The sequence below is a fragment of the Myotis davidii genome, unplaced genomic scaffold, assembly GCF_000327345.1.
Source record: "Myotis davidii unplaced genomic scaffold, ASM32734v1 scaffold492, whole genome shotgun sequence".
Lineage (NCBI taxonomy): Eukaryota > Metazoa > Chordata > Mammalia > Chiroptera > Vespertilionidae > Myotis > Myotis davidii.
In genome coordinates, this window is record NW_006284473.1 from 890,108 (window position 1) to 902,050 (window position 11,943).

Here is an 11,943-nt window from a genome sequence, read left to right on the forward strand (position 1 = left end):
GCTGTGGGACCCCTCTCTCCCCCCGAGTGCACAAATTTTTGTGCACTGGACCTCTAGTCTATATATATAAAAGCCTAAGCGACCGTTAAGACTGCACAACCAGAATGACCAGAACGACGGGTTGACCAGTCGATATGATGTGCACTGACCACCAGGGGGCAGACACTCAATGCAGGAGCTGTCCCCTGGTGGTCAGTGCACTCCCACAGGAGGAGCGCCACTCAGTCAGAAGCTGGGCTAATGGCTAGCGAGTGTAGCTGCAGCAGTGGGAGCCTCTCCCAACTCTGTGGCAGTGCTACTGGGTGGCAGCGGCAGGTTTAGTGGGCCGGGATGAGTGTGAGCAGCATGGCACTGGCTTGGGCTCCTCCCTGGCTGCTTGCCACTTGGCGCATTGCTACATCCTTCGGGGGATGTCCAACTGCTGGTTTAGGCCCAATCCATTGCAAGAGGGCGCAAGCCAGACTGAAGGACCCCACCTCCCCCGTGCACGAATTCGTGCACCGGGCCTCTAGTATTTAATATTAGCATACCAATGGGAATTCATCCTGTGCTCCATTGTTAGCTCCAGAGTTGAGCCTAGTAACATTCTATGTGGGGTGTGTGTGTGTGTGTGTGTGCAGGCACATGAATGGACTTAGGTCAGGCTGTATCTTGGAACAACATATGGGGATAGAGAAAAGGATATTTAGAGCCTTCTTATTCACCATCACTGCATTTTAGTCCCCTCCCCATTCTTTTTTTCTTTCCTCTTTTTCATATTTATTAAGCTCCTATTATGTGCCAAGTATTGAGGTTGCAGAGATAAGACAAAAATCCTTGTGCAAGAAGCTCACAGTCTTGTACCAAAAACAAGCTAAGGACATTACAGAGTGACCATGGCCACCTCAGGGCTGTGCACAGAGTGCTAGGGAGCGTGTAGGAGGTGCACAGTGTACCCTGGTGCAGGCTGACTGCAAGCGTGTCGTCTCAGAGGATACCTGATCTGAATTTTGAAGAAAGGGTACAAATTAATTCAGTGATTAAGTAGGGAATACTACATGCAGAGAGGGAAGGTCAAATACAAAAGCAAAAATGTTTAGCAAAATGTGATTATATGGAAAGGGCTAGACCTTATTTCCTCTTTTGTCTTCAGCATAGCAAGAAAGTAGGGCTTGAGGTATACTTACTGCTGTGTATACTCTCATGGCAGGTTAAGCAGTAGGTGTAGACAACATAGATTTTTGTCTAGGTGACTCACATGGCCTGGGGGAATTGTTTAAGTTGTCTTGACTCTCACCATCTGGCTGTGGATTTTAATAAACATAACACCAAAAAGAATGTTCTGATGAGCCAGATTCAAGTATCCTCAACATGCTTAGTACCTTGTTCTACTCTGTTTCTCATGTAATCATGGGGATTTCTACTTCCTTAGGAGTGACAGGCTAGGTTGTCACTCTCTTGACCAGATCAATGCCAAGCCACTTGGGGAGAATTTATGGAGAAACCTTAGCCCTTACAAATTACCCTAGGGAGAAATGATAGTTGTTGTGTGTGTTTTCTAGTTACACAACCCTTACTTTTTTGGCTCTAAAATGACAGCATGCTTTTAGGAAAAAATACAAGAAAGAAAAAGAAATTAAAAACAGTATTAAACAAGAAACAGAGCCAGTCGGCAGTGTCTAGGAACAGAGCCACTGGAATTCTCTCACTTTATGAGTCAGAGGTATTGTCACAGGGAGTTAATGTTTTTTTTCTCCCATTTATGATAGGATGAGACATTGTGAGAGGCAGCATGGAGGAGCTGGGAGACTATGGAGTTTGGAGTGTGACTTGGATTCGAATACTGTCTTTGCCCCTTCTAGCTGTGTGATTTTGTGAAAATTGCTTGACCAAGTAGAGGCTCAATTTTTCTCATCTTTAAATTGGGAACGATAATCCCACCATTGTAAGGTTAGTATAAAAAAACAGAGATAATGAGACCAGCACAATGTCTGGTCCTACTAACACTTAACAAGTAATATCTATTATTATAACTAGTAATGATGAGTTTAAGTTTCTCTGTTGGATGACTCTGAGCCACTTTTTTTCTCAAAGGAGAGGGTTCCACTTTGCTGCTTTTGGGATGTTAGCCTAAAGGCAATTCTTTGCAAAGGGGAAAGAGAATTCCCAGAGTAGGGCCCTAAGAGAATAGGGAATTTGATGGGGTTAGGAGGCCTGAGTGTCATAGATAAATCAAATAATCTCCAATGTAGAAAGATTCCTAAAATATCAGTAAGTGTGTTCCTATTAAAGAAATAGCTGCCTATTGATGGTGAGGAAGTTAATGCTTAAGGGAGATGCTTAGCTAATGATCTCGATTAAGAGTGTTTAAGGTGAAACAGAATTATTAGCCCAGAGATAGATGAGCTAAATCATAGAATTATCTAGGCTCCTTATTTACTGGATTTATTGCTCATTGTTGGCCATTTCTCTATTTATAACACAATATCCAGGCAGTGTAAAAGAAAAAGGAAGGAAGAAATCATTTCAACCTGTTCGACTTTGACCACCTTCCTCTCTCCTTCCCTCCTTCTCTTCCTTCTAACCTTTCATCCGCCCATTCATCTATCAAGAACTTGTAAAATACTTAAAATTATTCTGGCATTTCTACTACTACTACTACTACTACTACTACTACTACTACAATAAACAACAACAACAACAAAAAACAACTCAGAGTTTGGGGCCTAAGATGTTCATGTGCTTCTTCCTTTTTCATCTGGGTTTGGAAATCACCCTGGAATTCTTTCGTATTTTATTGATTGACATTGACAGTCAATGTGTATTACGTAATATTTAGCAACACTGAAAGTACCATGTCCCAGTAGATCTTGAAGTAATGAAGCAGGACAGTGATTCCTAAACTGTTCCAAAGCTGCTCCATAGAATACCAGTCCCAAGAGATGTTCTCAGGCTGGGAAGATCTGTCATTGATTAAGTTTAGGGCACACTATTATATTAACTGTAACTTTTTTGAAGAATAAAAATATATGTAGCATATTAAGGTCTTTAAAAAGTTTTGCAGCGAATATAATTGATCATATTGCTTCACTATTTCTAAAATTTATTTGCCCGCACAACCTTTTTCTATCCCAGGTGTTACTGTTTTGAAAGACACTTTGGAAAATGTTGAAAAGTGTCACTCAGAGATTTTACTCAAAATTTCATCTTTCTTCAGTTAAAATAAAAATTTTAAATCACAAAACCTTGTCTTGTGTGTGAGGAATTATCTTTTGACTGGTGTAAAAATATGGACAGGTGAACATATAGGCCTTTTGAGACTCTTAAGTCATAATTTTATTTCTTTTCCCTTTTCTGCTTATTCTTGACCTTGTCTGACCCTTTGAGACATGTGGAATTTGTTCTGGATTCTAACACACAAAAAATGTTCTTGCTATACCTTGGAAGGTTATGTGCTTATTTGGAACTTTATTCCCTTTTGACTTGTTACTGTATAAATATCATCAGCCATGGTACTGTGACTATAATCCACTTACCATACTGAGTAACAGTAACAACATATGCATCATTCTGTAAAATGCTTGGCAAGACTTCAAGTGTTTCTAAATGGTAGAGAGTAGTTATTTGAGAATTGTTCTTCTGTGTAAGATAAATAAATTAAGGCACAGAGATGATCAATGACTTGCCTGAAGCTCCAGAAAGAGTCAAGGTGTTTTTGAAGTTAAAATACTGAAGATTTTCTGGAACAGGGATTTTCAGGCCACATGCATACCAACTTCTCGGCATCATTTCTATTGACATCAGAAATAGCCTTAGAAAGAGGGCTGCTCTGTTCTGTGAATGTCATAATTTTTACAAAGCTAACAGTCCTTCTCTGATGTGCCTGGGATCTTTTTCTTTTACAATCCTAATTGATCTCGATCCCCCAAAGGATTCTGAATTATGCAAGTATCTCAGGTCTTCACAAGCCTTCCATACACAGTTGTGCAATGGATATGTTCAACAGAAAAGTGTTCACTTTGGTCTAGGGAGGGCTCTGGCTGTTCCCTGGAGAGACCCAGAACTAGGAGGGCATGTTCTGGGCCATCTCGGTTGGAGATCCAAGCTCCCTAATAAGCTAGATCCTGCTTGGCCCATTTATGACTCCTGCTTTCTTCCAGTTCCCTTCCTCCTCTTCTGTTGACAGGAGGGTCCAGTCCTGGCAGGGCCCCACAACTTCCCTTTTAAACTCATGAGAGCCCTCAGCTCTCTGTGTTTGTCTCTCATTGACACCCAGCTGCCGGGGTGTGTTTGTTACTGAATTGAACATTTAGTCTCGAACATTTATTGTGGTCTGGTGGTGGTGTTGGAAATAACATTTTCTAAGATTGCTTTGGTTTTCTTTCTAATAAACTTCTAGAAGCCTGGATATTCCTGTCATTGCTAAAATGTAGGTGATTATTCCTAGAGGCTTACATTGGTTTTTTGTTGTTGTTTTTTTTTTAAAATAAAGGAAACCAACAATGTGATACACTCACATGGTGCATTTTGGCTACTGGTGGCAAAGGACACCTTACTCTGCCTCTTATCAGAAAAATTCAAATCTCAAGGCCCCTCTGGGACTAAGTTAGTTTTCTATCCTGAGACACTCAGGCCCTGGTTCCCTCTACTGGTGAAGGACTCCCCTCCCCACGCATTTGAACAGCAGGGGGTTGGAATAATCTGGGAGCTGGAAGGGGTCCTAGACATGTTGTTTAACTAGGAGTTGTGGATCCAATAGCACATTTTTGCTGCAGATCCCTTTTCTCCCCTCATTCTTCCAACCTCAACAATCTTGGCCATCTTAGCCACAAATTTTTAGCTCCACCTAGTGTCTCCCTTCATGTAGTTCTTGGCCTTGTCCTGTGTCTACCTTTTAACAAGAGGCTTCTTGTTTGAATTTATAGTACTGATGAACACGATGAGACTTGGACTTCAAGAAAGGACAGTTGCTAAGTAGAGTTCTGTATAGAACTCTAACAATATACAGTCATCACTCTGAATTTATGAGCTAAGTTTAGGTTTATCTTTAGAGCGTGCACGGCAATAGTTGGAACAACATACTACATGGGATGGATGATAGCTGCCAAAATGCCTCCCAGCTGCCCCAGGACAATGCTCTTCAAATAGCTCTTAAGATTCACTGCCCTCCTGTTGAACTGAACTGAAGTAGGCTATGGCTCATCTATTCTTCTGGGTAGTACAATTTCTGTATGAACTAGCCATAGTTGCCCTAGTACATGAAGCCTTAATTATGGAGGCCATTGGTCCAGACTTTCAGAAAAACAGCTGTTTTATCTAGCTAACAGAGGGGAATGGAGAAGCTCCCCAACAGGCTAGATCCAATTTTTTCCCCTGGAAAAGCCAACAGCTGACACCCACACCCACTATTCAGTTAGAGCTGGAAAAGTAGCACATGAAGTGATTAATTGTCTTTTATTTCAGCACATCGAATGATGCCAATGCCTAAATATCTTGTGATATAAACACATCAATAGAGAGCTTAAGAGAGGCAGTCTTCAAGAAAAACGTACCTAAAAGAATGTTTTCACAATGATGCTTAGTCATAGACTATGTAAGTTTTAACATACAATAAATCAGTTTCACAAACACAATTATTATTTCAAAGATATGCAAACAATTGTCAGGCATGCTTTAGAGGAAAGTGAAGACACATCTGGGGTAACATCTGTCCACTCACTTAGGGTAAATTGTTTCCAGAAATGCTACACGAATATTCTTTTCTACCTTCATCATTTTCTATATTGGAGTAACCTCATATACTACCAAAAATTGTGTGATAATCTTAGCAGAGAACATATTTATGACATAGATTTAGTATGCTGGGCAAGAGTCAAGTCTAAATGAGGTTAAATGAGGTTTTTTCACTAACTGAAGTACAGTCAAGGGTTAAGAAGAGTTTTGATGAATATAATGCTTACAAAGTTTTCATCCATGCGAACCAGTCCTCAAATGGTGCTGTACCAACAGAAGCCTGACCCAAATAGGATCTCATCTCCAAAACATTCGAGAGGATCTTGGTTCGGATAATCATATTAAAAATATCTCCTCCAGGATCTCAAAACTCTCGGACATGTCTCCCTCTTCTGTTTCAGAGAATAAACCCTCTCAGCTGCACCACCCCGTGTCTATATCTCAGGCCCTTGATGACCCCTCCTCTTTGTCACAGCAAGCCTCATGCTTACATCCCTCAACCAGTATGTCCCTCAAAGTTTTCTCTGACTGTCCATTATATATTTTGCCTTTTTTTCATTAAAGACTTGGGAAGGTGCAAGTGTTTATTGGGTGGGAGAAGAAGAAGGTTATGTTGTAAATTCATCACAAAATAATACATTTGTTCTGTCACATAAATATTGGAACTAGATATTTGGTTGTAAATAATAGTATAACTTCTAGTATTCAGATAACTGTGGGAGGATTAGTGGAAGTACTGCAGGCAGGAAAATGGCTTGGCCATTAATAAGGCTGAAGAGCTCTCCTACATTTCCTAAAGCCAAAGGGAATCTTAAATTTGATATATTTGAGAATTGAGTATCTATGAGTCCCTATAGACTTTTTAAAAGTATTTTTTATGGAATGAGTTAAGAATAATTAATATTTTATACTTAGCTTTTTCTTTTTCCCCATTCACTCACCCACTCAACACATTTACCAAGGGAATACTACATACCAGGTCCTGGAATGGACCCTTTGATGGGGATCTTTGCAAGATCCCTTTGATGATGATAATTAGTGATTTCACTCTTCACAAGGGCTTGGATCAATGTTTTAGACAGTCTGTAATAAAGGTACAGCTATAGCCCCCAAACCTCCACCAGGTTATAGTGTCTGAGAACCCTACATATTTAGTACCAACAGAATTCTCAGTACAGTCAGAGACATCTTAGATACACACCGTGTGGGGAACACACATTACAGTTATTCAAGACAAATTACTGATTGGAGAGTTTGTCTACATGATCTCTAGCCCTGGTTCTGCTATGTGTGTCTGGGTGACCTTGGGCAAGACATTAACCTCTCTGACCTTTTCTCATCTGTAAAATTAACTTCAGTTAAAATTAGCTCCAAGGATCCTTCCAAAATTTATATTCTGTGATTTTTCTCAGTAAGTTGTTAAATCCCCAACAAGTTAGAATAGGGACTAGGTAAATGAAATTGCTTAGAAACTTTATTTCAGAAAATCCATTGGAGGCAAGCAGCAATTTTAAAGTACATTTCTTCTGGATATATGAATTAAGGTTTAGATAATGTAAAACCTTTTTATTTGTTGGAGTAAAAATTTACATTCTGTTTAAGAAAAGTATGAGACTTTTGGTAATGAGAAAAGCCACAAGTATGAGTGGTACTCCAGAAATTTGATCTATAAGAACTAAGCAGAGATTTCTTCCAATGAAAGAAAAAAAGGGATAGCACAGTAAGGCCATGACTGCATTTGCAAATCCTATGTTGTAGGGAAGAAGGGCAGCTTTTGTTTTCCAGGAAGGACAATGGAAGTGAGCCCAAAAGTAATGGAGGAGATTGAAGGTGAACCATCAGGTGTGTTGTAATATTTTATATGATGCTACACTGGGAAGTTAGAATTCAGAATTCTTTAACTGATTACTCTAGGATCGGTTTTTGGGAACATTTTTGTTTCAATCACTTCAGTTTGAATGGCTTTGTGGATTTGCACACACAGGGCCCCCAGATTATAGACATTCTGACCGTGTTTGACTGCCTTAACCCCTTTCCTGCAAATCTATTTGCTTGAGGAAAGACTAAAACCTCCTTCCTCAAACTGCAAACATAGTTACCACAACTATAGTGGAATGTCAGCTTAGTGCCTTCTCTCTGTTGGTGCTGAAATGTGCTTAATTCTCTCACTCTTTACTCCTCGTCTCCTTAGAAAGGGGATGTTTAGCAGAGTTCTAATTTTATACTGTGGGGTATAAACTGCTGTCAATCATTGTCAGGTCATTGGAAAATTTTCCCCACTTATATTCTCACCTTTTTGTAGCAATCTTTGAGCTGGTCCTTTTAAGAAAACTTTCTGGATGCTGTGGGTTAGTAAGAAGTCCGTCTCACACAAAGCTGAAGAGAAAGAGTCTCTACATTCCAAAGGGCATTTATTCTCCCCTGATCCCTCTCCTTTTGTTTATCTTTTCCCTCAATAGCTGGAACAGGGCACCTCTCCGAAGAGAAGATGGCACTCTAGTCTCAAGATCTGTACCATCTTTAAATTATGCATATGAATGCTGATGGGTGCCTGGTGGAAGAGAAAGCTTAGGCAAGAAGAAAGACCTAGTTCTCAGAGGGTTACTTGGAGGACTGAAGACTGAGAAATATGGCTGCATCTCAATTACTCTGCAAATTGTCATACCAAAGTGGATGACCATGGATAAGGAGGAGTAAATTGCTGCTTCTAACGTTCAAATAATTACCCAGCACTGGGTCCTTTGGGAGAGTTAGGGTTGATTTTCTTGATGTAAATCACCCATCAGTCAAATATACATTCTGAGGGTTTTTATGCCCATGATATAGCTTTTAAAATTATAACTGGTAAAAATAATGTGGGGCAGACCTGCAATCCTTTGGGTCTTTAGAACTTCTCTCCTGTTAGAGAAGGGCACAACAGAGATGGATTTTAATTTATTAGAGAAAATACTCTTATTAATTTAAGAAAGAAAAACAAGAGCAGATATAGAGTTTTGATCTTCCTGATCTCCTCATTTCCACAAAAATAAGGGCAAAAAAAGTTGTGTTTGTAACAGAGATTCTGATCTTTCTATTCTCTTGAAACACTTTTTAGGAGTGATTCCTCCCAGCTTCTCTCTCAATGATACTTATTCCCATTCTCCTTTACCTGATTTTGATTCACAAATGGAAATATATGGGGTGTACTTCCTGATGATGAAAAGAATATTGTTTGTACCTGTGGGAATAGTGAAAATCTAAAACATGTGTTTCCCTAGGTGTAGCAGGCCCTTAAAATGACCAGATTACCCTCCTATTGCTCACCTTTTCTTTTTTGAGAAACATTAAAGGAGTCAGTCAAAGCCTGCTGGAATAATGTTGCATAGTAATGGCAATGGACCCAATCCGGGGGCAGCCATTAAATGGCATAAAGAGGAGACTCATGTTATGCCTCCACGCCCTTTGCAAAGGGGGAGACAGTGGGGAACTACACGAAATCTCACCACTGATTTTTCTCAGCATCATCTTGCCTGATGTGTACCCCATGAAGAAAGAGTCACTTCAAGTGTCTGGTAAAGGCCCCTGTGGAAGTTAGATCATGAGCAATCTAGGATGATCTCACCCAGTTATTCAGGGTGTTGAACTTGATGGCACATGGGGAAGGCAGTTACTGTTAAATGGCTCATAGCTGGTGGGGTGGGTCAACTGCCAGGAAAAGCAGAAGCAAACCCTGGGAGAACACTTTGCATCTCCAAATTTAGGAGCAACAGGGAGCTCTTTTACACTGGGAGCACTTTTATTTTCTCCCAGAAAAGATAATTTCCCTCAAGGGGATCTGCTGAATGAAGCAGTGTATTTTCACCCTTGTGATGATGGGCGTGAGTCCGGCACTACCATAAAAGAAGAATGAACTTGGACATACCACACACTTGGTTTGGCCTTGTCCCATACCTGTGCTCTTGTCATGCTTGATCATCCACTTACATCAGATATGAAACAAGCTGCCTGCACTGTGGCTTGAGATAAAAGCTATTTTAATATGCCCAGGTCACATAATATCTTGGCCAATAGTAATTTTATATCATTTTCTCAAAGGAAACCGCACTCCTTGCAATACTTTTTTTCCAATGAAACAAAATTTCACATGACAGAAAGCTTTACATATAACTCTTTCATTTGAATAATAGCATTGAATCTCCTCCATGCCAAACAGAATTTTAAAATATCTTTATTATTTCTTTTGATATGCAAACCATAAGGAGAATAAGTTTGGAAGGCACTCAGTTAAATTGCTAATGATTCCACTTTCCTTAATAGCGGAGCATTTTTTTACAGCTTTTGTGAGGTTTTCAAGTAAAAAAATACAAACAAACCAAAAAAAAAAAGTGAAACTTTTCCTCTTTTACTTTATGAACCTTAAGAACTGAAGTAGCGTTTTGGTTTCCTGACTGCCAGCTTTGATTTGCGTTTTTAAGCGGTCTTGAGCAATTCCCCAGAGGAAGCATTGGAAAAGGGCTTTTCTCCCACATGAGAGAGTTTCATCCCACACAGCCCACAGATTTTGATGGCAAACTTCATGGACCAAGTGTCTGGTTTTACAGAAGCCGCTGCGGAATATATTTTTCCTTCCACAGGTGCACTATGCTCATTTTCAGACCTCAGAAATAAGAAGACAGCAGTCTTTTAAAATGTGGGTAGCTTAACCACTGGGTATCTCTGTGAGAACTGGGTGCCAATCAGGTTGATTTTAATTTACTAGATGAGGGAAAAGAGGGTGGCAAGCAGGGTTCAAACCTCCAAAGCCTTCTAGCTGATCTTTCTTTATAACCATCTGGTGTACATAGAAATACTGTATAATCTGGCCTGTATTTTTCTCTACCGTAAAACATATTGGAATGCTTTATGTTTAGGTGTGTGCATAGAAATTCATGAAGTCCTTTTATACACTTTCTTACTTCCAATCCAATTCTCCTTTTAGGAAGGCTTAAAAGGATAGCTTTGTGAGAGCACACTCTGCTATGGCTTGTAAACTTGGATTTGTTCTTTCCTATTTACTAGCCACCTGATTACCGGCTCTGTGGAAAGGGCACCCGTTCACAGCATCATTTTTTCCAAGGACTTCAACCTGGAAAGATATTTTTTAAAAGGACTCACGGAAGCTGTATTGGGGGTTTGGAAAACATAGCAAAATTGTTAGCAGACCTTTTGACTGGGCTATTTTTAGGAAACTAATTGTGTCCTTTTAAAGTACATTTTTGAGAATGGGACAAAGTTTTCCTTGCCCCCACTGATGTGCGAGATATTTTCAATGAAAAGCCTTCAGCAAAACACCCTCAATAGATACATTTTAACCTCAGCCACAGTCAGCACCAGAGAAAGTGATTTTAAAAGAGAAGAGGTTTTTGCAATATTTATGCTTCTGTTTCTGCCCAGAATGAACTTTTATTTTACCGTTCAAACAGAAGTCTGTTTTCAAACCAGTTGCTAGTTAAAGGAGCAGCTGATCTGGCAACCATAAGAATCGGCTCTCACCAAACAGCCCATGGGCCAGAGGAGACATTCCCAGCAGCTACCCCAGTAGGTGAGATCCTGCAGGGTGTTATCTTACCTTGAGCACGTCAGATCCAGGAGAGAGGCTGGGGGCTCCCACAGGAGAGGACCGGGAAAGTGCTCTGATCCGGTGCTGGTAACATGCACTTGGCTTTTATGGGCAGGTGGGAGGAGTCGCTCCTCGTGGTAGGTGGGCAGGGAAGGAGCGGCGGGCGGGCAGCCCCGGGAGGAGCTGGTCACCCTTCTCTGGGGAGGGGCAGAGAGGGCAGAGCCCGAGCCCCCGCGCGGGAGGAGAGGCGGGGGTGGGGGATGGGGCGCAGGAGCTGAGGGAGGAGTGTAGACTGGAAGGAAGGAAGGAAGGAGAAGGGAAAAAAGAATAAAGAGAAATAGAGAAAGGGATGTAGACCACATGTGGGGGAAAGGTTGGGAAGAAAATGAATAGGAAACAGAGAGACACCCAAACACGCAAGATCTGGAAGGAAAGAAGAATTGAATTATTTTTCAGTTATTCAGAAATAATTGAATTATTTTTATTTTGGTGGGACGGGGGTGGGATGGAGGGGCCTCTGGGTGACTGTTATCATTAAAGGTGTTTTCTGTGAATTTGAAAAGCTATCTAAGGGTTCCTAAGCCAGGCAACGGAGGGGAAGCTGGGCGTCCGGAGGAGCAAAGCCAAAGTGCGGGGCAGAGGCAGAGCGGGCA

General features: G+C 40.8%; 1 protein-coding gene across 2 annotated transcripts in view; it reads right to left on the minus strand.

Annotated features, from left to right (window-relative positions):
- COL8A1 (collagen type VIII alpha 1) overlaps nucleotides 1–11,557 on the minus strand; it is a 173,679-nt gene extending 162,122 nt beyond the window's left edge. For both annotated transcript variants that reach the window (XM_006754854.2, XM_015572183.1), the window contains exon 1: nucleotides 11,300–11,557. The gene's annotated coding sequence lies outside the window, so the exon portion shown is untranslated. The remainder of the gene's footprint in view (nucleotides 1–11,299) is intronic.
- Nucleotides 11,558–11,943: the final 386 nt, after the last annotated feature.